The following is a 25537-nucleotide window of genomic DNA, read 5'->3' on the forward strand; positions in this document are numbered from 1 at the left end:
CCACTTACAAATATGAACCATCCTCCAACATGGAGGGATGGTGAATCCTACCTGCTCCAATCTCTGTCTATCTAAATGGAAGGCTATCACCTATCTACTAACGACTAGGTAATTGTCTATCTTTAATTCTTAAGTACAATGCCCTCCTAATATTAAAGCAGATGCTGTAGATCTGCTCTGTAGAAGATTCTCCCTCAATCTCTTCATCACCCTAATTTTCTCACCACCTTTGAAATTCTCCAAAGAACACATACCTCAGACTCTGCTGTTACTGTTTGATATGTTATACCTGCCCAGGTAAGTATTTTTGAGAAGGTTCATTGCATTGAGGGCAATGAGACTTGTAGTAACTGTCAGATAAACCTCTTAGGACATGGAGATAGGATATTTCAAATTTGTCTTGAAATGGAAAGGCAATTTATGATCTCTTTGCCATTCTTTCATTGAATGTGGGCTTCACTGGGCAAAGCCAACATTGGTTGCTCGTCCCTAATTGCCCTTGAACTGAGTTGCTAGATCAGCCATTTCACAGTCAATCATATTGCTGTGTGCATGAAGGCACATATGGGCGATATCATGTAAGAATGACAGAGTTCCTTCTGTAAAGAACATTAGTGAAGCAGATGTCTCTTTATCACAATCTGCAATGGTTAACTGAGCACCTTTAAACCAGTTTTTCTTATAACGACAGATTTTATTGAATTCAAATTTTACATCAGCCAGGTGAGATTCAAATCCACATCCCTAGATATTCGCCTGGGGCTCAGGAATACAAACTCAGCGAAGGGATTAAAGTTCTGCATGTTTTCTCATCAGAAAAGTCATGATCTCATAATAATTACATATACACCTGATTTAGACCTCAATGTCACCAACCATTCAAAAGAGCAATTAGCACTGGTTTATCATTTTAGATGTGAAATGCTGATTTACAAAGCAATTCATAACATCTATGAAGATGTTGATTGTTGCAGCGCATCAGACAACTGAACTAGCAAAGTGGATGACCATCGGTTAAAAGGGGCAATAACAGTATGCATACAAAATTGACAAGAGATTAAAAAAAAGCATTGTGAAGGACTGTTTCAGACAGGAGGAAGGTGTACAGTGAAGATTCCCCAGGGCTCAAATATAGGATCACTGCTGTTTTCGATGTATGTTCATAACTTGGACTTGGGGATAAGGTCATGTCTTTGCAAATGAAATTTCCAAATGACCTGAAACATGGAAGTAAAGAGGCAAAAGTAAGAAGAGATTTCAAGGGTCAAGCTTGAAGAGTGAACAGACACAAGGCAGATGAAATTCAAATTCAAGTCTTGTGAAATGATATATTTTGGTCAGAATATTGAGAAGCAACAATAAAATATTTAAGGGTGTGCAAGAACACAAAACCTTTCGGTGCTTCTGCACAAATCTTTAGAGATGGCAAAATTGATTAAAATCACAGTTAATAAAGCCTCTGAGATCCTGGGCTTTATAAATAGAGACATAGAGTACAAGATGTCTGTTTGTATGTTCGTAAAATCCTGAGAGGTACACCAAAACCTTATGAAATACTAATTTATGGCAGGAGTAGCGGCTGTCATCAGGGAGCCGTTGCTCAGGAATGCGCACCTCCGTACTCGCGAGTTCGAGGGGAGGGCCGTGGCGGCGAGGGTGACCAGGGTCAGGGACATGCTGGGTGCCGGGGGCCTGGGCTGGACGCTGCCGCAGGACATAGCGAGCAGGGCAGTGGTAAACGTCTGGTACGTGGCCACCGCCATCCGACGCCTTAAAACGGCGGTGCTCAGACCCGACGTAGTGCACCAGTTGGAGGACGCTCAGGTGTGCGGTGGGATCCCGTCCGCGCTCACCCCAGCCCGGACGGAATTTCATATTGACCCCAAGGTCCCGTACTTCCCATGGGAGCCTGTGCCCCACAACCTGAGCCGCCTCAGGAATTTTAATTTTGTCCCTTTTAAGGATGTAAATTGGCGTGCCCATTTGCCACTGGGCGGTGGCGATCCCCAGTGGAGGGGTCTCTACGCAGGAGTCCTCCCCCTTTCTCTCGGGGATCTGGGGTGGAGGGTGCTGCATGCAGCGGTCCCCTGCAATCGCAGATTGCGGTGGTTCATGGACTCCCAGCCCAACAGCTTGTTCTGTGGCGCTGTGGAGTCCATGGACCACGTGTATATTGGATGTGGGGCGTTTGCACTCCCTTTTTGATTTTCTTAAAAAACTCCTCCTCTACTTTTGGTTGCACTTCAGTCCCACGCTCCTGATCTTCGGGCACCCGGTACAGAGGAGGGAGGGCAGGTCTGAAGACATCCTCGTGGGTCTGCTCCTGGGCCTGGCCAAACTGGCCATAAACAGGTCCAGGCAGCGGACCGTTGAGGGGGTCGTTAGGGCCGACTGCCTGCCCCTCTTCCGCGCTTACGTTAGAGCCCAGGTGTCCTTGGAGAAGGAGCACACGGCCTCCACCAACACCCTGGAGTTGTTCAGGGAGAGGTGAGCGCCGCAGGGAGTGGAGAGCATTATTTCCCCCTCCAACTCTATTTTGATTTAATCCCTGCCCTACCCTTCACTGTTTGATCACACAGCATTGCCCTTTGATGTGAAGGGCACTGCTTGTCACTGGTCACTCGGGTGTTTCCTTTCTTCCTTGTGGTGGAAATTGAATAAAGATTCGTACACCTTGTGTCTCTCACTGTGTCTCACACCTGCACACACACAAAAGAAAGAGAAAAAAAAATACTAGTTTATCAACAGCTAGAGTATTGAGTCCAATTCTGGCTATCACCCTTTGGGAAGGCTTTGGTCAGAGGATTTGAATTAGGTCCAGGGATGAGGAAGAATAGGTAAATTGGTGCACTGGAGAACTGGGGTCAATTTCCTTAAAACAAGGAATGGTACAAGATATACTATAAGTGTTTAAAGTCACAAAAGGGTTTAAGTCATGTAAGTAAAAAGAAATTGTTTCCAAATGGTTGAAAGTTTGATGAATAGAGAACACCAAACACAGGTGATCAGCAAATGAAATAGGCAACATGAGGAAAAATCTATTACCCAAGTGGTCATGATTTTGAGTATAATGTCAGGTAGGGTTGTCGATACAGATTAAATGGTAGCCTTCAAAAAGTAATTGGATAAATACTTGTAGGGAGAAAAATGACAAGGATATGGGAAAACAGGAGATATAAAACTAGCTGGTTTGATCTTCAAAAGAGCCAATCTGTACATAATGGGCAGAATGGCCTTCTTTTGCACTGTATTACTCTGGGGTTTGACTATTCTAGCTATATCTGTTGGAAAAGAGAGTTCCACAGATGGCGAAAATCTAAAACAAAAACAGAAAAGGCCAGAAATACTCAGCAGGTCAGGCAGCATCTGTGCAAGGAGAAACAGTTAACGTTTCAGTCGGTGACATTCCCTCAGAACTGGGAAACGTTAGATATGTACAGAAATAGGTTTTCTGCAAGGGACAAGGGAAAGAAGGTCTATGATAGGGTGGAAGCCAAGAGAGGGATTGAGTGACTATAGAGTTAGATTGAATGGCTATAGAGTTAGACTGAGTAATATTAAAGAGTTATATTAAAGATATTAAAAGAGCTATATTAAGTAACTAGGGAATTAAGCCGAGTGACTAGGGAGTTAGATTGAGTCCTAGGGAGTTAGAGTCAAGAGTGTGGTGCTGGAAAAGCACAGCATGTCAGGCAGTATACGAGGAGCAGGAAAATCGATGTTTCGGGCAAAAGCCCTTCATACTCTTGACTCTAATCTCCAGCATCTGGCTATTCACTTTCGTCCTGCCGAGGGAATTAGATTGAGTGAGTTAGCCTTTTTCTTTTTCATCATTAAGAACATACTGCCAATCAAGATTTGTTGCTGAGTTGACATAATTCATTAACACTGTCAAACCTCTTTTTAACAGAAGGAAAAGAGGTTTCTGAAATAATTTTTTAAATGCATAATTTACCAAGATATACCTGGTTATATAAAGTTTAATATCAAAATAAAAACTGTCTTTGCGCTAAGTCGAGTTGTAGCACTTATTAAATCGCTTAAAGAATTATCATGCTGGGGTGAAAATATGTTAAAAAATTGTTATTGCACATTTAAGAATCAAGTAAGGCATTTTTGTTATCTGCCTCCTTTCATTAGAGGTTTTAAATGTATGTTTATTCCAGTGCACTCTTACAGATATTATATATGGCCAAGTTGACAGTAAGAATTCATATACATTTTGCATGCTTTTTGCGCATATTATTTTATACTCTTTTTGACTTTTTATGTTGGTCAGCCTCTCCCTTGCGCTCTCTCCCGTTTCCCCTTCCCTACAACACCTGCTGCAAAACCCAGACAAAGGATGGGCATACAGCCTGCTCCGAGATCCCTGCCAATGCCACTTTGCGCCAGCCCAATTTTTGTGCCAAACCAATGGCCAAATGAGATGGAGCTAGGCTGCGGGCAAGTTCTCAAATAACATGCTGCACCAAACCACCCAACAGTTTTCGTGTGCTCAGACTACGACAGAATGCAACTTGCAGAGTGAACTGGTGAGTGGCAAACGATTTTCAATATAGGCAAGTGTAAGTTTTTGGTGATTGGTCCTCAGAAGGAAATTCTCATCATTGGATAATAAAAATCCAAGTGGGACAGAAGGGCAAACGGACTATGGAGAAATGGCATGTTGTGACAGTGTTACTGAATTGTTAAAGCTGAGGCTCAGTTTAGTGTTGAAATTCCACCATGGGGTTTCAATAAAGCTGGAATAGGTAAACTCATCTCAATGATGGCAGCTATCTTCAATTCTTTTACAATTTATCTTGTTCACTCTTCCCTATCAGGGAATAAAATCTGCTGTCCTTACTTGGTCGAGTCTACATATGATTTTAGAGCCATTCTAAGTCGTTGACTTTTATTGCCCACTGAAATGATTGATTGGCTCAAAGGGAAATTAGGGATGGGCAATAAATGCTGGCTTCACCAATGATGCCAATATCCCATGAAAAAAATGAAGAAAAGTCAGGAAAGAAATGTAAACAAAGCACTTGCGGTGCAGTCGGACCTGATCCCAACCTTTCACACACACACCTACTTTCTATGAGAGATCACAGGATAATGAGCAAAAATAAGGGTTCCTGACTGATTTTTCCTCTCCCAACCCAGAGACAATGAAGCCAAGGCACTGTGCATTTTATTATCCTTTGAATACAAATTACTCAGCAATTTGCAAAATGCTGACTTGGCCAATGTGTTTTTATAAGTTGGACTACACTGCAAGTCTTGTTGAGATGCCTATAATAACAGAGCCCATGTGAGAAAGCAAAGTGCCTTGAGTGTACATAAAGTGGACAGACTCCAACCAGGCGCTCACTGTGCTAACTAATCTGCTTAACAGAATAACTAGCCAACTAGCAGTCACAACGACTAGATTAATTTTTTTCCTCTTTCTTTTCCTCTATAATGCACAACTGAATTATTTTCTCTCACCACCAAGTCACCTCATTTATTTTGTACCTTTATCCATTACCTCTCACCCATTTTTCTAATTAATAACAAATTTACATGCAGAGTCCATTAAGGACAGTACAACAACAACAAAGGAGAGGGCTGACCAGATAAATCAACAAATTTATTAACTGCATCAACCTATGGCAGAACTACCTAAGTAACCAATTAACTGGTGATCACATCAAGAGAATGACTTCAGTGAGTTGATTTAAAAATTCTCATCCAAGTTGCTTCACGGCATTGACCCCTCCTTATCTCTAATCTCCTCCAGCATCACATACTTTTGTCACGCTGCACTCATCTCATTTTGGCCTTTTAGACACCACCTGATTTTAATCACACAACTGTTGGTGGCATAACTTGAACTGCTTGGGCCCCAAGTTCAGGAATTCCATCCATATATCTCTCCATTGCTCTGACTTGCCTTGTCTCCTTAAATCTACCTCTCTGACCAACTGTCTGACTGTATATCTCCTTATCGGCAGTGATGCCATCATTATTTTACAATATTTGGAGCATTTTACTGCATTGGAAGGAGCTATATAAATTGCCAGTTGTTGTTGTTATCTAAGAGGTGTAGCTGCCTAATAACTTAATTGCACTAACCGACCGATCCTGCTTAAGCAAGCTTTCTATTGCCTACATCCTGCAGTCAGACTCTATGCTTCTATCAGCTACCAAACACCCTAACCACATTGATTGAAAGAGGTCACTGACTAGCAACCACTAACCAGGCTTTTCAGTAACCAATAACTGACAGAACTGCTTCCCGGCTGCTGAACAGAATTGGAAAAAAAATGATGCAACATAAGAGACAGTTTTGAAGTAAACAGAGCAGCAGTGACGCTGTCCAACAGAGCACACATGCTGGGCAGAGAACACCAACGACATGCCAAACATATGGAGTACCCACAGTAACAGCACATTTCCAACCAAAATAACACTGTGGTATCAAGAGCCTATTGTGGTGTAGAGTGAAGTCTAGTTATTAAAATAATACTGCAATCAGAAAGTGTTCCGCACAAATATTCCTCCTGGTCCATGCTCGAGATTTTCGGATGTCACCTCTCCTGTGACTTTGTTGCAGGATCTTGAGGATGTTGATACTCCAATGAGGTACTTCTATTGGCACCATCAGCCCCTCTGCTGCCCCATCCAATTGGCCGTAGTTGCTATGCAAGGAGTTTTATCTTTGCACAGAACTGATTCTCCGCTTGCCCAGGAGAGGCAGTCTCACGCCCTGGTTAACAGCATTAACTCCAGCACAATTTCAAACCAGGTTCAAAAAATGGTCAAATTTGTCATTGGGACCTCTGTGTCCTTTACAACTTTCAAGTATTGAACTAGATTGAATCTAAACAAGGATAATATTCAACCTGCCAGGCCTGTTCGAGATCATTGCAAGAACCACCTAATTTAATCCCACACCCCATTTTTGTCATCAATAACTCTGTAGTCAATCCATATTTTCAGGTGCCTTTTCAAATGTCTTTGGGGTCTGATTTCAACAGCCTTTCAGAAAGTGTGTTCCAGATCTTAGCAGCCCTCTGTAAATGATTCCCCTGCTCTAATCCTTTGGCCAATTATTTGAAATCTGCCTCGATATCAACAAAAACTACTGAAGGAAAGTTTCCCTCTACTCACCCTCTCTCAAAACCAGCCCCAATATTCTGAAAGAGCTTTCTCTCTTTGGTCTCATCCATTATAACAGTCAGGGGTGGAATTGACCGTGCATTGTCTAAGTGTGGCTGTAGGAGCACATCAGGGTAAGGGACTCCAATTGGATCGAGGTAGGATAATCAATACATTGTTGTGGAGAAGCCAAGAGCTGAGTTAGAGACTTGGTTGAGGGACATTAAAAATTCTCTTTGCAAATAGGAACAGAACAAGTAGTTTCTGAAGCTCAATATAAACACGACGAGCAGCCCCACGACTAACTTTGGATATTCTGCAGCCTCTGGACTCAACAATGAGTTCAACAACTTTAGGCACGGTGGCTCAGTGGTTAGCACTACTACCTCACAGTGCCAGAGACCTGAGTTTGATTCCCACCTTTGGTGACTGACTGCGTGGATTTTGCATGTTCTCAGTGTCTGTGTGGGTTTCTTCCAGGTGCTCTGATTTCCTCCCACAGTCTAAATATGTGCAGGTTAGGTGAATTGGCCATGCTAAATTGCCCATAGTGTTAGGTGCATTAGTCAGGGGTAAATGTTGGGAAATGGGTCTGGGTGGGTTACTCTTCAGAGGGTTGGTGTGGACTTGCTTGGCCAAATGGCCCACACTGTAGGGAATCTAAAAAATAAATCATAACCACTGCTTCCATTTTGCTCTGCATATTTTCATTTGTTTTGCTGGGTATGTCTTCTCTTTCTACGTCCCTTTGTGGTTCATTCCATTTTCTTTTAATGTAGCAATTCACTCTTCATTTGGACACAATCTCTACTCTATCTATTTCAACTCTTTTATGGCTTACACCATGAAATATTCTATAAAAACCAAAATAACTGCAGATGCTGTAAATCAGAAACCAAAACAAATTGCTGGTAAAGCTGAGCAGGTCTGACAGCATATGCAGAGAGAACTCTTTCTCAGAATGGGATTCCTTCCTCCAACGGGATTTCCAAAATAATCTTTTCTCTTATCCAGCATCATTAATTTCACTATCATGTCTGGTATTTGACCAGGTATTTGCTCAGATTTGTTTCCACAGCCACTTCACATTTCTCAGTGACTGCCTCCAGCTCAGATTCACCCCATATGGATTCCAACTCAAGCTTTGAATCCCATCCAGGATCACAGGTATCTCAGTGATTAGATTAGATTAGATTATTTACAGTGTGGAAACAGGCCCTTCGGCCCACCAAGTCCACACCAACCCGCCGAAGCATAACCGACCCAGACCCATTCTCCTACATTTACCCCTTCACCTAACACTACGGTCAATTTAGCATGGCCAATTCACCTAACCTGCACATTTTTGGACTGTGGGGGGAAACCGGAGCACCCGGAGGAAACCCACGCAGACACGGGGAGAATGTGCAAACTCCACACAGTGAGTCACCTGAGGCGGGAATTGAACCCAGGTCTCTGGCGCTGTGAGGCAGCAGTGCTAACCACTGTGTCACCGTGCCGCCCACAAAGTTCAAAGTTCCACAAGCAGCTGCTCTCACCGCATCCTGATGAAATACTTTATTATTCAATCTCCCCTTCTTACCCAGCATAAGGGTCTTCTCATTCATTCTTTCTGCCTCCCCTCCCCACTCCACCCCATGGCTTAAAAACTCTGCCTCAATTTTAATGCCAGCTGAAATGCTAACTCAGTCTCTCTCTCTCTCTCCACGAAGCTACTTGATTCACTGAGTTTCTTCAGCCTTTTCTTTGTTCTTATTTCAGAGTTGCAGGGTCTGCAGTATCCTGCTGTACTGTAGAGGCGTTCCCAAAATGGCCACTTATGCTTCAGCTCACAAGAGCTTCTCACCACTTCAGGACACCCTGAAGCTCTTTATAACAACAAACCCACTTCAACGTTAGCCGTAATGTAGGCAACTAATCTTCACACAGCAAGATCCCAGGAGCTGCACTGTGTTAGTGACCAGAACAGAGATTGCTCAAACAGCCAACTCATGTTCCTATTTCTTTTCGTCTCCTGGTCAGATAATCCTCATTTGTTTGGTGCTCTTGATTATGCCTGCCAGTATAAGGCATTTAAAACAGACAAGGAAATTCTTTATAATACAAAATGCAATGAACGTATGGAATACATCCCCAAGCAGAGCAGAGGGGACTGTAATTCTTGAAAATGCAATCAGACACACACAGACCAAACATTACTCCAGATGGATGGATTTAAATGAACGAATGAATGAATTATTTTATTGTCACATACAGTTTACAGTAAGAATACGACAAAATACAGTGAAAAGCTTTAATTTGTCACCATGAATTGGCCCCATTTTGAATAATTTAAGAATAAGGTTAAGAAAAAGAGAAAAAAGATACAGCATAAAGAGAGTCCATCAGTCCTCAACCAGCTTATCACCATCAATGACACCTGTGCCACCAACCTTCCTCTATCACTGGCTACTGTCTACATTGGACTCAACCAAAGTTGAAGTTACTGATCCTCAGGCACCATCTTTTGCCGCTGGGCCAATTCTCCTCCACCACCTTGCCACTGCCTGTGCCAGACTAACGAATGCTGGAGTCCCATCTCTTGCCGCTGGACCCACCTCGATGTCGCTGTGATTGCCTTTAACCACCGCGTCACTGCCACCAGCACTGGTCCCAACCAATGATAAAGTCGCTGATGCTTAGGTGGCATCTTTTGCTGCTGAGCCGACCTCATTGATTTTACCTTTAGCAAGGTAGCAGCCGCCGATTCCAGGTCCAGTGCTCACTCCGGAAAAGTAGGTGAAGATTCGGACATAAGTAGTTATCTTCCTCATCAATCATCTGAACCCACACTGGCATTCTTTCTTTTTTAAATAAAAACTTCAAACATGCAGCATAGGATCTGGCACTCTGAGATAAAGGGTAAAGTCACCATGGGTGCTCGCTGATTAGAGAGAGATGACTGGTGGTGATTTAACCTGAGGATGACCTTACCTCAGGTTATGGGAGAGACTGAGAAGGAGAACCCTTCATGGTAATCTCAGCTGCTATATGAAATAAACTCACATTGTTGGCATCACTCTACATTGACAAACCAACCATCCAACTACCTGAGCTAACTGCACTTGCAGTTACAATCTACAATTACATTTCATGGCAGATAATCTCCAGTACATACTGCCCAAGGGGTTTCACATGGTTCGAGCTTCTTGATGGACTACAACAAGAGGATCTTGCACTGCACTCTTTCTCCTATGAGTCTTTGCAGCAGCTGACCCCAGCTTTAGTGCATCCCTCAGCGTGTAGTCCTGAGCCTTGGAATGTGCCCATCTGCCATACCCAGCCATGGAGAGCTCTTGATAAAAGAAGACCAGCATGTTTTGGACAGAATAAAGAGGATCTTTCACCAAGTTGATAACCCTCCAGCCATAGGCATGTTAGTCTTGGTGGAACGGCATGTAAAGCAACAGAGTTCTGTACCATAGAGCTGCTTGAGCTGAAACCTGACAAAAACAACAATGAACTCGCTCTGGACTTTGAAAGGTGGTGAATGTTGGTCTCTTCCTCATACCAGCCTCCCTCAAGGACAGATTGCATTATCAGGGACCAACTGGTAGCTAAGCTATGAAAGTATAACTAGGTTTGTCCATGCATTCCAATTTAGTAACTGAGGGATGACCACCTCTGAGCAAATATCCTCCTGTTAGGAGCTTTGTGATAGGCATGAAATTTTGCTTCTGAGAAATCAATTATTTTTTCTATTCATGATTTTCTAGTTGTTTTGTTCTCTTCCTTTCTGTCTCCAAGCCATATTTCATTTCACACAACAGAAAGAGGGAGACAGGCAAACAGCCTGGTACAAAATCTCTGCCAGCCATGTTCTGCAGCCAACCCAACTGGTGCCTTCCTCAATGGTCCAACAGATTATATTAAGCTCCAGGCAAGTTCTTAGTAACATGCCATGGAAATTAAAGTTCATGGCAGTGAAAACTTGCATTTAGATAGAGCCTTTAACATATTAAAACATCCCAAGGGTGGCTTGCAGAAGCGTGAAGTGATAACTTTGACACTCAGCCATTTAACAAAAATCATTGAACTTGAAACATTAATGCCACCTTCTCCCTCCACTGATGGTGCCAAACCTGCTGAGTTTCTTAAGCAATTTCTGTTTTCATTTGCTTCATTTAAGGAGGGATTAGGACAGGCAATCTAATGCTTGGCCAAAGAACTTGCTTGCAAGGAGGATCCTAAAAGGGAGATGAGAGAAGCAGGACTGTTTATACAGAAGGGAATGACAAGTCAGGCACTTGGAAGCTATAAGCACCTCCACCAATGTTGGAGTGAAGAAAATCCATGATATGCAAGATGGCAGAAATTGAGAAGCATGGAGATCTCAGAGGATTATAAGGCTGGTTGAAGTTACAGAGATAGGCACTGAGGAGACCATGGACAGCTTTGATAACAAGGATGAGAGTTTTAAATTTATCAAAGACACTGTTGATTTCCAATGCTTACTACAGCGCAAATGGATTGTGCACTGGTCTTTGGCATCATCAGGTGCTCTTAGATTTTTGTTTTCCACTGTAGTGGAATGGTTCAGTAAATATCCTAGAATCAAATGCTGCTAAAATGTTATTTGACTGATTGAATGCAACTTGGCTCAGTTGTTGCATTCTCACCTCTGCGCAGTTTCATCACAGGCACAAGATCCATTTCCAAGATCTGAGCACTAAAATGAGGCTGATATTTCAGCATACCTCTGTTGGAGGTTTCGACAGGCTGCAAAAGTATCCTTTAGTATCCAGAATGGCACAAAAAATAATCAAACCAGAGCAGGGACATTCTGCAGGTACCTTAGGGACTATATTTATCCCTCAGCCAAGACAGTAACTGGTCACTATAATCAGTACTGTCTGTGGCAGCTTGGTGTGCACAGGTGGCCAAGTTTCCTTACAGCAGTTAGTGCACCTCAAAAGTACCTTCACTAGCTGTGAGGTGATTTGCAACAGTTCTGAGAACACAAAGATTGCTATATAAAGCATTTTGCTTAACTATTGAAAGCTTTACCAGCAACACTTTACAAACTAAAAGCCTTTACTAGAATTCTATAAGCTTCTAAATAATTGGAGAACTTCATATCAACCAAATAAGTTACAACATGCTAACCATTGAGTCATTGTGCTGTCCCAAAACTGAAATCATGTGAGTGGATGGTAGGAGTGTGGGACATGGTTGGAAACTAACATTAATGAATTAAGGATGAAATGTCATCAAAGTGGGACATTATTTTAATAGGGCAAAGATAAATAGAGAAATGCAAAGAAGAAATAATGGTTCCAAAAGTTATTTACTGTTTGTTTCCATTGAAAAACAGAAGATATATATATATATAGATTGTAGACAGTTTTTAATATTATTCCTAACTTCTCTGATACTGAAGCCAAAGCTAGACAACATTTAGGCTTCAACTGCTAAGTCGTGTTAAGTGTCAGTCATTGTGGCCAATATGAGAGTCTCTAACCATTTCCCCTTAACATTCAATTGGGGCGTGGCCTTAGTTGAATGTCCCACCATCAAACAGCTAGAGGTTACCAAACTGAACTGGATCAGCCATATGAATGCATCTCCTCACTTCCCATATTCTGTCCACTATCCACAAGGTACAAATCTGAAGTATGATAGAATATTATCCCCTGCCTCGATGGGTGCCACTCCAACAACAGTTAAGAAACTCAATAGTAACACATCTAACGCCTTAATATAAATATTCATCACCAATGTTACAGTGACAGAAGTGTGTACCATCGACAGGATGCATTCCAACAATGTGCCAAGGATCTTCAACAGCACCTTCCAAACTCATGAATTCCATCATCTAAAAGGACAAGGGCAGCTGGTGCATGGGAAAACCAACACTTGCAAGCCCTTCTCCAAACAACACACTATCCTGACTTGGAAATGTATCGCCATTCTTTCAGTTTTGGGACAGCACAATGACTCAATGGTTAGCACTGCTGCCTCACAACACCAGGGACCCGGGTTCAATTCCAGCCTTGGTTGACTGTGTGGAGTTTGTATATTCTCCCCGTGTCTGCGTGGGTTTCCTCCCACAGTCTAAAGATATGCAGTTAGGTGGATTGGCAATGGAAAATTGCCCATAGTGTTCAGGGATCTGGAGACTAGGTAGGTTAGCTGTGGGAAATAGAATGGTTAGAGGGAAAGCAGGTCTGGACTCTTCAGAGGGTTGATGTGGATTCAAAGGGCAAATGGTCTGCTTCCACACCACAATTGGGATTCTATAAGTTGGCTCACCTCCTTCTCAAGAGTAATTAGGGATTAGCGGTAGATTCTGGCCCAGCCAGCGAAGCTCACATCCCAGCAATGAATTTAAAAATGTCTAAGGGCTGCCCATCTGTCCATTTAACCTTTGGCTATCCTTTGAGCATTGAGTGTCTTCACTGCTCTCAGATTATTGCAGTAAATTCTTTAACTTTGTTTGACCACCCACTTGTGGAGTTGGCTCCAGTTTGAGATGAGATACAGGTCTATAGTGAGTCACACCTCATTTCATTTACATCAATAGTAGCTTTCCATTGTTGGGAATTTACTAAAATATACACCAGCAACATGGAAAGCTGAAATAAAACAGAAAGTGCTGGAGAAATAGCTCTGGCAGTAGCATCTTGGAAAGAGAGAAAGTTAACATTTTAAGTTCAATATGACTCTTCCTCAGAACATATTTCTCTGAAGTCATATTGGATATTTAACGAATATCAATTATGGGATAAATATTGACCAGGACATCAGGGATGTCACCCCTGCTCTTCGCCAAATAGTGCAAAGGGAACTTTTACATTGGTCCCCAAGAAGACAGTTAGGGCATGGTTTAACAACTCATCCAAAAGGTAGTGCCTCCAACACTGTTGCACTTTTCCAGTGCTGCATTTAATGCTGTTGTTATAGCAGTGTGCTGTAGGAAGGTTTCAATTCACAAAACCAGATAACCTTCTAGCAGTTAGATTTCCAACAAAGGGAAACAACTCTTGTACCTTGGATTCAAACCCAAGAACTATCCCTGTTTTCATGCTTGTAATATTTGTTCTTTCTAGAGAAAGAGGTTTTGAGTTCTGAAATGCAGAAGTACAATTTGGTCCAAGCTTTTCCATTTCTGGGGCAATGGTAGAACATACCCTCTGAACCTCATCTGCTCCACTTCCCAGGAAATATATTAAGGCTGCATCACCAGGTGGAGCGTAGTGCAACAAAATTGGAATGATGCTTTTATATTTGCATCCAGCAGCAAAGTGCCATGTAATGTAGATGATGAAGACCTTATGCATGAAACGTCGACTCCCTTGCTCCTCGGATGCTGCCTGACCGACTGTGCTTTTCCAGCACCACAGTTTTTGACTGATCTCCAGCATCTGCACAGGCACAAGTACATATGGAATCTATTGCTGGTATTGTTGAATGATGGCTTGACATCCAAAACTAAAACGTTCTCTAAATAATGGTTTACAGAGATGGTATCTGAGTAGCAAAACATGTGTGCAATAATTGTTAGAAAATGCAAAGCTTCAATTAGTTTGGCCTCGAGATCGATGCCTGCATTCATTTGTGATTTGTGTATAACTGAAAACCAATTGGACATCTGCATTCCAACTTCAGTTAGTGATTTTTCAAGATTGTACAAATGAAGTTCAGACCAGAGATAGTCACAGATACTACTCCAACTACAAATGAAGGTGGAGAATTGCTCTTGCAAAATGATAGACAGAAAGAGAGAGAGAGAGAAAAAGAGCAGGGTGAGAAGAATGAGGAAGGGGACAGACAGATGTAGGACAAGTGAAAATAACACGTGATAAATTGCATCCCTCACATTGCAGCTTGGAGTGCCTAAACACCACCTGTGACAATCAATGACTTAAGGCAAATGCAGCAGCTGTATTGCACAGCAAGATCCCACAATCAATTCTGAAATATATCAGTACCCACCACCAATTGCCCCCCACCACAAAAAAAGGGTGCAGTATCTCTTTCTTTCTCAAATTTTCTGGGATCATCTTCCTTACCATTGCAAATGCACCCTGTTATTGCCTTTAATATTTGTACTTACTTCTTTAGACTTGAATACGCCAGGACCCCTCTACGACACCAGGAAGTGAATGTCATAATCTTTAACACATAAAGTTATTCTTTTCTATATATAAGGATGAGTCTTGAGATGCTAACATCCCCTGGGAAGATGGACTCCTTTTGGATAGGTAGGATTAAGGAAAACTCTAAAGCATTCTATACTTATTGAAGAACAAGAGGATGGCCAGAGTGAGGGTATGGCTGATCACGGATAGTGCAGAGAACAACTTGCACCTGGAGTTGGAGGTGGTTGGGGAGTTCCTCAATGAATACTTTGCTTCAGTATTCACTACTGAGAGGGACCTTGACGTTTCTGAGGACAACATGAAACAGACCGATATGCTCAAACAGGTTAATATTAAGAAAGATGTTAAGGGTAACCAATGGTTCCCTGCTGACTTAGCCTGCACCCATCTCCAGCTTCTCACAGACCACATTAGGGAACTGGAGCTGGAGCAGGATGAACTTCGGATCATTTAGGAAGATGAGGGGGTGATAGAGAAGAGTTATGGGGAGGTAGTCACACCTACATTACAGGATAAAGGTAGCTAGTTGACTGTCAGGAAAGGGAAAGGGAATAGGCAGACATTACAAGAACACACCATTTCTGTTCCTCTCAACAATAAATATATCGTTTTGGACACTGTTGGGTGTACCTAACAGGGGAAAGCCACAGCAGCCAGGTTTCTGGCACTGACCCAGAAGGGAAGCCCGGGGAAGAATAGGAGAGCGATAGTGATAGGAGATTCAATCATGAGAGGAAGAGACAGGAGATTCTGTGGTCACAAATGAGACACTGGATGGTATGTTGCCTTCTGGGTGCCAGGGTCAGGGATCTCTTGGATTGTGTCTACAGGATTCTTAAGGGGGAGGCAGAGTAGCCAAAAGTCGTGGTACCTATTGGTACCAGTGACATAGGTAGGGAAAGGGAGGAGGATCTGAAAAGAGAATATAGTGAGTTAGGGTGGGAGCTAGAAGGCAGGACAAGCAGAGCAGTAATCTCAGGAGTGCCACCGGTTCCATGGGCTAGTGAGGCTAGGAATAGAGAGCAAGTGCTAGTGTAGGAGGGTGGGCTTCAGATATGTGGATTATAGGGATACCTTCTGTACCTGAACTGGAGGGGCACCAATATCCTAGGCGGGAGGTTTGCTGGATCTCTTCAGGAGGTTTAAACTAGATTGGCAGGGGGGTGGAAACTGGAGCTACGGATCAGATTTTGGATGTAGGTGTGCTCGCTGAGCTTGAAGGTTCATTTCCAGACGTTTTGTCACCCTACTAGGTAACATCTTCAGTGGGCCTCAGGCGAAGCAATGCTGATAATTCCTGCCTTCAATTTATATGTTTGGGCTTCTTTGGGTTGATGGTGTCATTTCCTGTGATGTTATTTCCTGTGGTGAAGTCACTTCCTGTTCAACAAACACATCAAGTTAGACCCCATCTACCACCCCCTGAGAAAAGGAACGGGCAGGCACAATTTCATTCAGATAATAGATTATTCGGTTAATCGATTAAATGCCTTTCCTCTGGGACTTGGAGCTTTTAAAGTCTGCTCCCCGTTTAGGAGCCTGCAGCAGCACACAGCACACAAGGCCCCTCCCCCAACCCTGTGTAACCCCCCCCCCCCAACACCGCCCCCCCTACCACCAACCCCGTCCCCAGCACCGATCCCTTGCCCCCAATCCCATCCAACACCGCCCGTCCCCCAACCCGGTATACACCCACCCCTCTCCGGGGCAGCTGGACTGGACACCAACAAGACTGCTGCTGCCACTGCCTTTGTGGGGTAAGTCTCCAAATAGCACATACATGCACACACGCAGCCACACACACAACGTTTTACTGCAAAGTTTTGACAGGTTGCACCTTTCCCCTGCACAGGACAATGTTGGAGAGATTATCCAAGGAAGTGGGGTTTAGGGTACATCCCTGTATAGAACTCCAGGGAAAGTGTGGGAAGAGAGAGAGGGCAGGAAGTGCCTGCTTAATCACTAAACAAAAGATGCAATCACTGTTGGACTTCACGATCTCCCTCGGATAATCTGATTTTCAGATAATTGGTATTCGGATAATCGAGGTTCCCTGCACTTGGAAAACCACAGTTTGATTAGGGATAGTCAGCATGGCTTTGTAGGGGACAGGTCATGCCTCACAAGCCTTACTGAATTCTTTGAGGATGTGACAAAAACACATGAATGAAGGTAGAGCAGTGGATGTGATGTAAATGGATTTTAGCAAGACGTTTGATAAAGTTGCTCATGGTAGGCTCATTCAGAAAGTAAGGAGGCATGAAATACAGGGAAATTTGACTGTCTGGATACAGAATTGGCTGGCCCATGTAAGACAGTTGGTGGTGGTATATAGAAAGTATTCAGCCTAGAACTCAGTGACCAGTGGTGTTCCGCACGGATCGGTTCTGGGACCTCTGCTCTTTGTGATTTTTATGAATGACTTGAATGAGGAAGTCGAAGGCTGGGTTAGTCAGTTTGCCGGTGACACAAATGTTGGTAGAGTTGTGGATAGTGTGGAGGGCTGTTGTAGGTTGTAATGGGACATTGACAGAATGCAGAACTGGGCTGATAAGTGGCAAATGGAGTTCAACCTAGAAAAAGTGTGATGATTCACTTTGAAAGGTCGAATTTGAATGCACAATACAGGGTTAAAGGCATGATGCTTGGCAGTATGGAGGAACAGAGCGGTTGAGTTTAAGAGCCACAAGGTTATGCTGCAGCTTTATAGAGCCCTGGTTAGACCACACTTGGAATATTGTGTTCAGTTCTGGTCACCTCATTATAGGAAAGATGGAGGCTTTAGAGAGGGTGCAGAGGAGATTTACTAGGATGCTGGACTGGAGGGCATGTCTTATGAAGGTTGAGGGAGCCAGGGCTTTTCTCATTGGAACAAAGATGATGAGAGGTGACTTGATAGAGGTGTACAAGATAATGGAAAGGTATAAATTGAGTCGATAGTCAAAGACTTTTACCCATGACAGAAATGTCTATCACGACGGGCATAATTTTAAGGTGATTGGAGGAAGGTTTAGAGAATATGTCAGACATAGGTTCTTTACACAGAAAGTGATGGTGCGTGAATGCACTGCCGGCTGTGGTAATAGAGTCAGATACATTAGGGACACTTGGATAGGCACACGGAAAATAGTACAATGAGGGGTACGTAGGTTAGTCTGTTCTTAGAGCAGGATAAACGGTTAGCACAACATTGAGGACTGAAGGGCCTGTACTGTGCTGTAGTGTTCCATGTTCTAGTCACTGAAACATATTCATCTGAGTCTATGGATGTTCTTTAACAACAGAACATAAATTTATTACACAACAGAAACAAACAAAGCTGTATACATATAACAGTTAGAAAGATCTGAACAACATTAAAATTTGGTTTAATGTTTTTCCCCAACACTATCCATTACAGATACTCAAGCTCAGAGAAATTACATTCTTTTCACAAGTCTTTAAGTTGTGTGACTTATGTCCTTACTTTAAGTTCTATAAACAGACTCCTTTCAGTTTCTCTTTCATGATCTGTTGAGATAATTTGATAATACCTCTCCAAAGCTATTGAATAAATCTTTCACAATTCCAATGGCCTAAATTGCTTCAATTCTAACAATTTGAAGATTTTTGTCTTAAAGTCTCCGGACTTAGAAACTTCATAAATTAGGAAAAGAAACACTGTGACTGCAGTGTCTGCCTTCATCTGAACTAGACTGAACTGAACTAAAACTTTCTAGGAGAGAAACTAAAACTTGCTTCTCAACTCAACTCTTAATTATTCCCAGCTAAAACTCTAGCATTTTCTGGAGTGAACTAAAAACAAAATAAATAGCTTAATGGGTTTATTCTACCTATCATAACTCCAAAGAATAAACATTTTATTCTATTAACACTCACAGGGTTCTTTCAGCCATCAATTTCAATTAAATGTCTTCTTAAAACTGGTACATTTATGTCACTGCTCCAGAATGTCTTTCTGACCATTTTTCAGATATTAATCACCATACTTATGTTTCTTTTCTTTTTAAACAACCCAAATTGTCGAAATTACATTGACATATTTTGCACAGCTTTTATCATACTGAGAGAAATGGTTTGTCACAAAATATATCTGTAAAAGATTTTAGAGAATAGATGTGGATATTTGACTTTTCACATTAAGGCCAGCATGAGATGAATGTTTACTTAATGAATACATATAGCTGAATTAAGAGTAGCAGTAGTCCACACATCCGAGTCTGCTCTGCCATTCAATTAGATCATAGCTGATCTGATTCTTTCACATTTCCACTTACCTCCAATGAAGGATGCAGAGAATCCTGTATGAAATAATGGAACCATCACATATTGCTTTGTCTAGCAATACTTCAATTTACCTTCATGTGAATAACCTGCATATGCACTTTTTTGGTCAACTGTTTACATAACTGAGGGATATGATGTTCTACTTACAAACAAAAGAGCAAGAGAGAAAGCAAGTGGAAATGCTGCCTTTTACCTCAAAGGGACTCAAACACAGTGGCTGAGGAACTAGTTGCAAAGAACCCATCTGAGGAATTGGGTCCAGTTTTAGGTAATCTCAGAAGGGAAGTATTAGCTTAGGAGGCAAGATGGTGCAGATTCAACAGCAATTATACTCAGTTTCAAGGGTAAAATTGGGATGAGAAGTTGCCTAAACTCGGTTTTATTCCATTAGATTTGGAAAGAAGGTTGAAGAGAATTAAGGCTGAAGGATTTAACCAAGAAAGGCAGGACAGATATATTTGGGTTGGATTTTCTTGGGTTTAGAGGATTGAGAGTGATCTAGTGGAGGTATTTAAATTTATAAAGGCAAGATACTATAGGTATCTAAGTTCTTTCATTTCCCTTTTGGTAATTCAACCCTAGCACATCAATATCCTGCATTTGTTTGCTGAGACAATTGTAGTGTTAAGTCTCACCTTTAGTATATAGTATCTCTTTAAGAGACATGTTCATGATATCATCATTGTATCAGAGCATTTAATGTGATAGTATAAATTTCTCCAACCTCATCTTAATTGGGGCCACATGAAGCATGGCATGTTCTGGTCAACATATGCTGTTGTTTGAAACTGAATAGCTCAATAATGGCCCAGACACTGAAGTACCTGTGACAGTACTATATGTATATATCAGGAGCCATAATAAACATCTGTTGAATCTTTTAATACCACATATAGTTTCAATGTTATAGGAGGTAAAATAAGCATTGCAACATCAGGTACAAATAACTTGCTGGAGGCAAGCCCACATGGTGGTGGCAGTTCTACAGTAATCTTGTGGTAATATCACTCGACTAATAACCTAGGCTAACGTTCAGGGAAAATGGGTTCAAAGCGCACCTCAACAGCAGGTGGAATTTAAATAGCATTAATTAAATCCAGAATTGCAAACAAGCGATGACAACTACTGTCATTTGACATGAAACACACTAATGATTCACTTATGCCTGTTTATGAAGGAAATGTGTTGTCCTTATCTGGCCCACATCTGACTCCAGATCCACAACAATGTGGTTGACTCTTAACAGCCCTCTGAAATGGCTCTGCAAGTCACTCAGCTAAAAGACAATTAGGGAACAAATGCTGACCTCACCAGTGATACCCAAATCCCACAAATCTCGGTCATCACATCAGGCTGAAAGATTCCTCAGCCGGTTTTCCATTGACAGCATAAACGACAATTTATTGAAAAGATGATGAAGCAAGAATGATCAATGTTGAGTCTGTAACTTTACCTTGTGTAAATTATGTGGTGGTTATTTAAAATCAATGGTTTAGTAATTCGGATTTGTCATTTTCACCACTGCAGCCTGAGTTTGATTCCCAGTCAAGGAATGAGAACTTATGGGGTTGGTTAGCTCAGTTGTCTGGATGGCTGGTTTGTAATGCAGAGTGTTGCCAACAGCGAGGATTCAATAGCTGCATCAGCAGAGGTCACCATGGAAGTCTTACCTTTTCAACTTCATCCCTCACCTGAGGTATATGGTGACCCTTGAGTTAAATTCACCATCAGTCATCACTCTCTAATGGAATAGTAGTCCTTAGGGTGACTTTACTTACTTAAAACAGACTTTTCTGGGGAACAGTGCCATGTATCAGGAAGCATTAGGTGGCAGTCCTCTTTTGAATGTAGATGTTAGCAGTCACCAGGAAAACAATTTTTGATCCTCGCTGGAAAGGTTGTGATTGACAGGTAAGAGCTCTCCTCCCATCTCACAACTGAGTAACATTCTAACACTGAATCATTTAGGCTAGTCTTTCTCAATTAGTTGTATCTTCATGCCGTCAGTTCAATTCCCACTTCTCAGGGGTTTAAGCACAAAATTCCAGGCTGACACTCCCAGTGCAGTACTGAGGGATCTCACTGACTTTCAAATGAGACATTGAACTGTTTTGTCATATCAATATCAAAGATCCGCCACTATTATTTCAAAGGCAGGAAAGTTCTCCCTGGCATCAAAGCTGATATTTAGTCCTTAGTTGAAGACAAGAAACCTGGTCATTTATCACATTTACTTTTGTGGGAGTTTGCTTTGTGCAAATTGGTTGCTGTGTTTCATATACTATAACAACTATATAGTGGGGTATGGGAAGCAGTATAAAAATTATGTCTTCTCTTGAGAGATGGTGGGATGCGCTATAATTACATTAATTTTTGTGGGTGGAACCAACTCACTAAGAAAAAGAATCTTCTGGCAAGGCAAGATGGGGTTGTGGGTAGGAAGTTGAGGGGGCTTGTATACAGCTGAGATATAAAACATTAGGGCCTATATCAGGATGGGTGGCTCCTCCAGTCAGTATTTTAAAAAATACAGTCCCATAATTTGTGTGCTAGCTGTCAGAATCATGTCAAATGTTTCACTGCTCTGTTAGGCTCAGGGAACCACAGAGGATATTTTGGACTGAAACCACTGGAGCAAAGAACTCCTACTGTTCCTCCATACTGGGTCCTGTTTTCATTGCAGCCAATGAAAGGTGGCTGGAGTCCAAGGATTTAAGCTGCAAAATTTATTTTCAAGTCATTGCAACTCATGCAAACATTCTGACGTTTTGTTACAAATGTTTGATCTGAGACCGAACTTTGAGTAAGATTTGCCATGAATGTTTATATTGTCTCTCCTATTGTGCTACTTCCATTGCTGGAGCACAGCTGCCCACCTCAACATGGTTGTTAAGGCGTCAAAATATTTGCCTGAATCTTTTAAAAAACTCATTTTTTGAAGAAGACATCAATTGAATTTTTTAAAATATAGGAAGCTATAGTAATAAAAACAGACATTGATTTTTGAAAGATTGACAGAGCAAGAAAAAAGCAATTCTCCCTTTAAACTGGCCGCATTGCAGTTTCTGAGGAAGCCTCCTTCGAAACCATGGTGTATCTTGGCACGTTATGATACTGCTATATAGCTCTCTTGTTGCTAGGCGACTGCAGAGTGCTTGATGAATCAAAGCATTGTTCACCATTTCACTCTCTCTTGTCGTTTAGTTACATTTCTACACACAGACTCTAAACAGAGCTGCCAAATTGTCTACCAGGAGACAGGACAAAGAAACTAACTGCCCCCTACGCTTACCTAATATATGTGGGGAAGATATGTGCCAAAGCACCCTGTTAAGGCCTTAGCACGAGGGCTTTGTCCTTTCGTGGTCCGATTCGCATACCCCCTCCTATCCACTGGTGCAGCACGTAAACTTGGCACTTTCAGGGCTAGATCTGCTTCAAACACACGCACACATACACAAAACATCTCTTTCAATGGGAACAGGTCAGCATCACGGAAATTGTCCCTTTTGTCTCATTATCCCTGGGAAACTGTCCATTTACGACTGGAGTTTTGAAGGCAGACTTCAAAATAAAACTAGTTCAATGATAATAAAAGCAGAAAATGCTTGGTGGATCAGGCAGCATCTGTAGAGAGAGAGAGACAGACACACAAAGACAAACAGACAGAGGGAGAAAGACAGAGAATTAACAAGGTGGAATCTTCCTAGGCCCTTAAAAAAAGGGGTTATGTTGAGAAGCTTGAAAAAATTGGGTGACAGATCGAGACCAAACAGTTGCATTTTCCAACCGAGAATATCGAGATGAGATTCTTGGTGGTAAGTGGCAAGAGGCCTATTAACAGGGATTATTTCTCATTATCACCCTCATTGCTGGCCAATCTCACCTCATTAATATACAGGGTCCCATTCTCTCACCTGCTGGAGAGAAACTAAACGTTAAGAGTTCCTGAAGTGAAATTCAGAGCAAGCACTTGGTGAATTCAAATTGCTGCTTGCTGCTCTGGACCTCCATCTTAGACATCCAGTACAAACAAACAAACAAACAAACAAACAGTCTGTGAACAGCCACATGTATCCTACAACCAGGGACATGGGCATCTGCATATACCAGACTCACTGCACCATCATGACATATCTACAATCCATTTAAAGTACACTTCTACATTTTAATCTCTACTGTGCACAGCGACATATAGGAAAGATATTATGAAGCTGGAGTGAGTTCAGAAGAGCTTTACCAGGATGTTGCCTGGAATGGAGTGTTTGATTTATAAGGAGACACTGGATTGGCTGGGACATTTTCGCTGAAGTGTAGGAGGTTGAGGGGTGGCCTTATAGAGGTTTATAAAATCATGAGGGGTATAGATAAGGTGAATGGCAGGTGTCTCTTCTCTAGAGTGGAGGATTTCAAGACTAGGGGACATACTTTTAAGGTTAGAGGAAAAGATTTTAAAAAGACATGAGGATTAATTTTTTTAACATAGTGAGTGATTTGTGTGTGGAATGAACTTCCAGAGGAACTGGTGGATGCAGGTTTGGTTACATCATTTAAAAGACATTTGGGTAAGTACATGAATAAGAAACGTTTGGAGGGATATGGGCAAGCACAGGCAGATGGGACTAGTTTAGCTTGGGAATATGATCAGCATGGACAGGTTGCAAAGAGTTTGTCTCCATGCTGTATGACACTATGACAGGCACCCAGCTCATGACTAGACCAGGCTACATTGCTGGGCCACTCATTCACTCTCTCAGTGCAATGAGCACTGAGAGCACTCTCTCAGCTCACTCTCTCAATTTGGGCCAGCCAGGATGCTTACTGCATCTTTGACTACTTTTGCACTTTGACCCCTCAGCGAGCCTTTAAAGGCTCACATTACTTAAGAGTCATAGAAGTCTACAGCACAGTAAGAGGCACTTCAGCCCATCAAGTCTGTGCCGGTTTAAAACAAGCACCTAAATTACATTAAAACAGAAACAGAAATTTCTGGAGAAACTCAGCAGGTCTGGCAGCATACATGGGAAGAAAGTAGAGCTGACGTTGCGAGTCCAGTGACTCTTCATCAGAACAGATTACTGTAATCATTTTCAGCACTTCTCTCTGGCCCTTGCTATTTAGCTCGAACCACAAAACCAGACAGCTTGTTGTGCTTTTCAGCAGTCATCAATCAAGGGGGTTGGACATGTTGCTATACGGCACATTGCTAGGTCAATTTCACAGCCACAGCATGTGTCAGCAGCTCACTTAGCAAAAACACTACATGTGTTTCAACCAAAATTGTCATGACTCAAAGTTGATAGGCAGTAGGCCTCCGTCAAGGCAAGGCGGGGTGCAGCGGTGAATTCAGGGAATGTTGGTACAGTCTATCAAGGGAAGCATCCCCTTACAGACAAGGGGTTTGGGTATGGTCAATTATTCACCCTGGGCGAACAGTTTCAGAGGCTCCATCTCAACATCCCAGAGAGTAGGTCACAGTCAGTCCAGAAGGTCCAGTGCCATCAGTCAAGGGATTCAAGGATTGTCACTCAAGGGTCGATATGGAATCTGTTCAGCTGTTTAGCCAGGACTCTTCATACAGATCAGTCCTGGCTACACCACAGTCAGTCCTGCAGGTAAGGATATTAGGGGGCACATGGTAGTGAAGTGGGGGGGCATCAACACTGGAGATTGGAGGCAGCAACCTTGGGTGTTGTTGGGACGAAACAGTGATGACATGTTTGGCAAATATGGGATGCAGGCGATAGGTGTGGAAGGAGATGGGATGCTGCAGAAAGGGGTTTATAGGGGAGTCACCACCACTGTGGCCTCGGTGGGGGTGGAGTTGGTATCCATCACAATGGTGGGCAAGATTGAACTGTGAGTAGGGTCTTTTGGGGGGAGGGGGTGTGGTTTGAGGATCAGAGTAGCACTCATTACTCCAGATGGTAGGTGGGAACATGTGAGGACATGTGGGGACTCAGTAGAGAGCTGCTATCCACACA

At 42.4% G+C, this 25537-nt stretch overlaps 1 protein-coding gene across 1 annotated transcript in view; it reads right to left on the reverse strand.

The window, feature by feature from the left end:
• Positions 1–22847: 22847 nt before the first annotated feature.
• Positions 22848–25537, reverse strand: part of LOC122552228 — a 93032-nt gene continuing 90342 nt past the window's right edge. The window contains exon 5 of the mRNA XM_043694881.1: positions 22848–23180. The gene's annotated coding sequence lies outside the window, so the exon portion shown is untranslated. The remainder of the gene's footprint in view (positions 23181–25537) is intronic.

Source organism: Chiloscyllium plagiosum, chromosome 8, assembly GCF_004010195.1.
Source record: "Chiloscyllium plagiosum isolate BGI_BamShark_2017 chromosome 8, ASM401019v2, whole genome shotgun sequence".
Classification (NCBI taxonomy): domain Eukaryota; kingdom Metazoa; phylum Chordata; class Chondrichthyes; order Orectolobiformes; family Hemiscylliidae; genus Chiloscyllium; species Chiloscyllium plagiosum.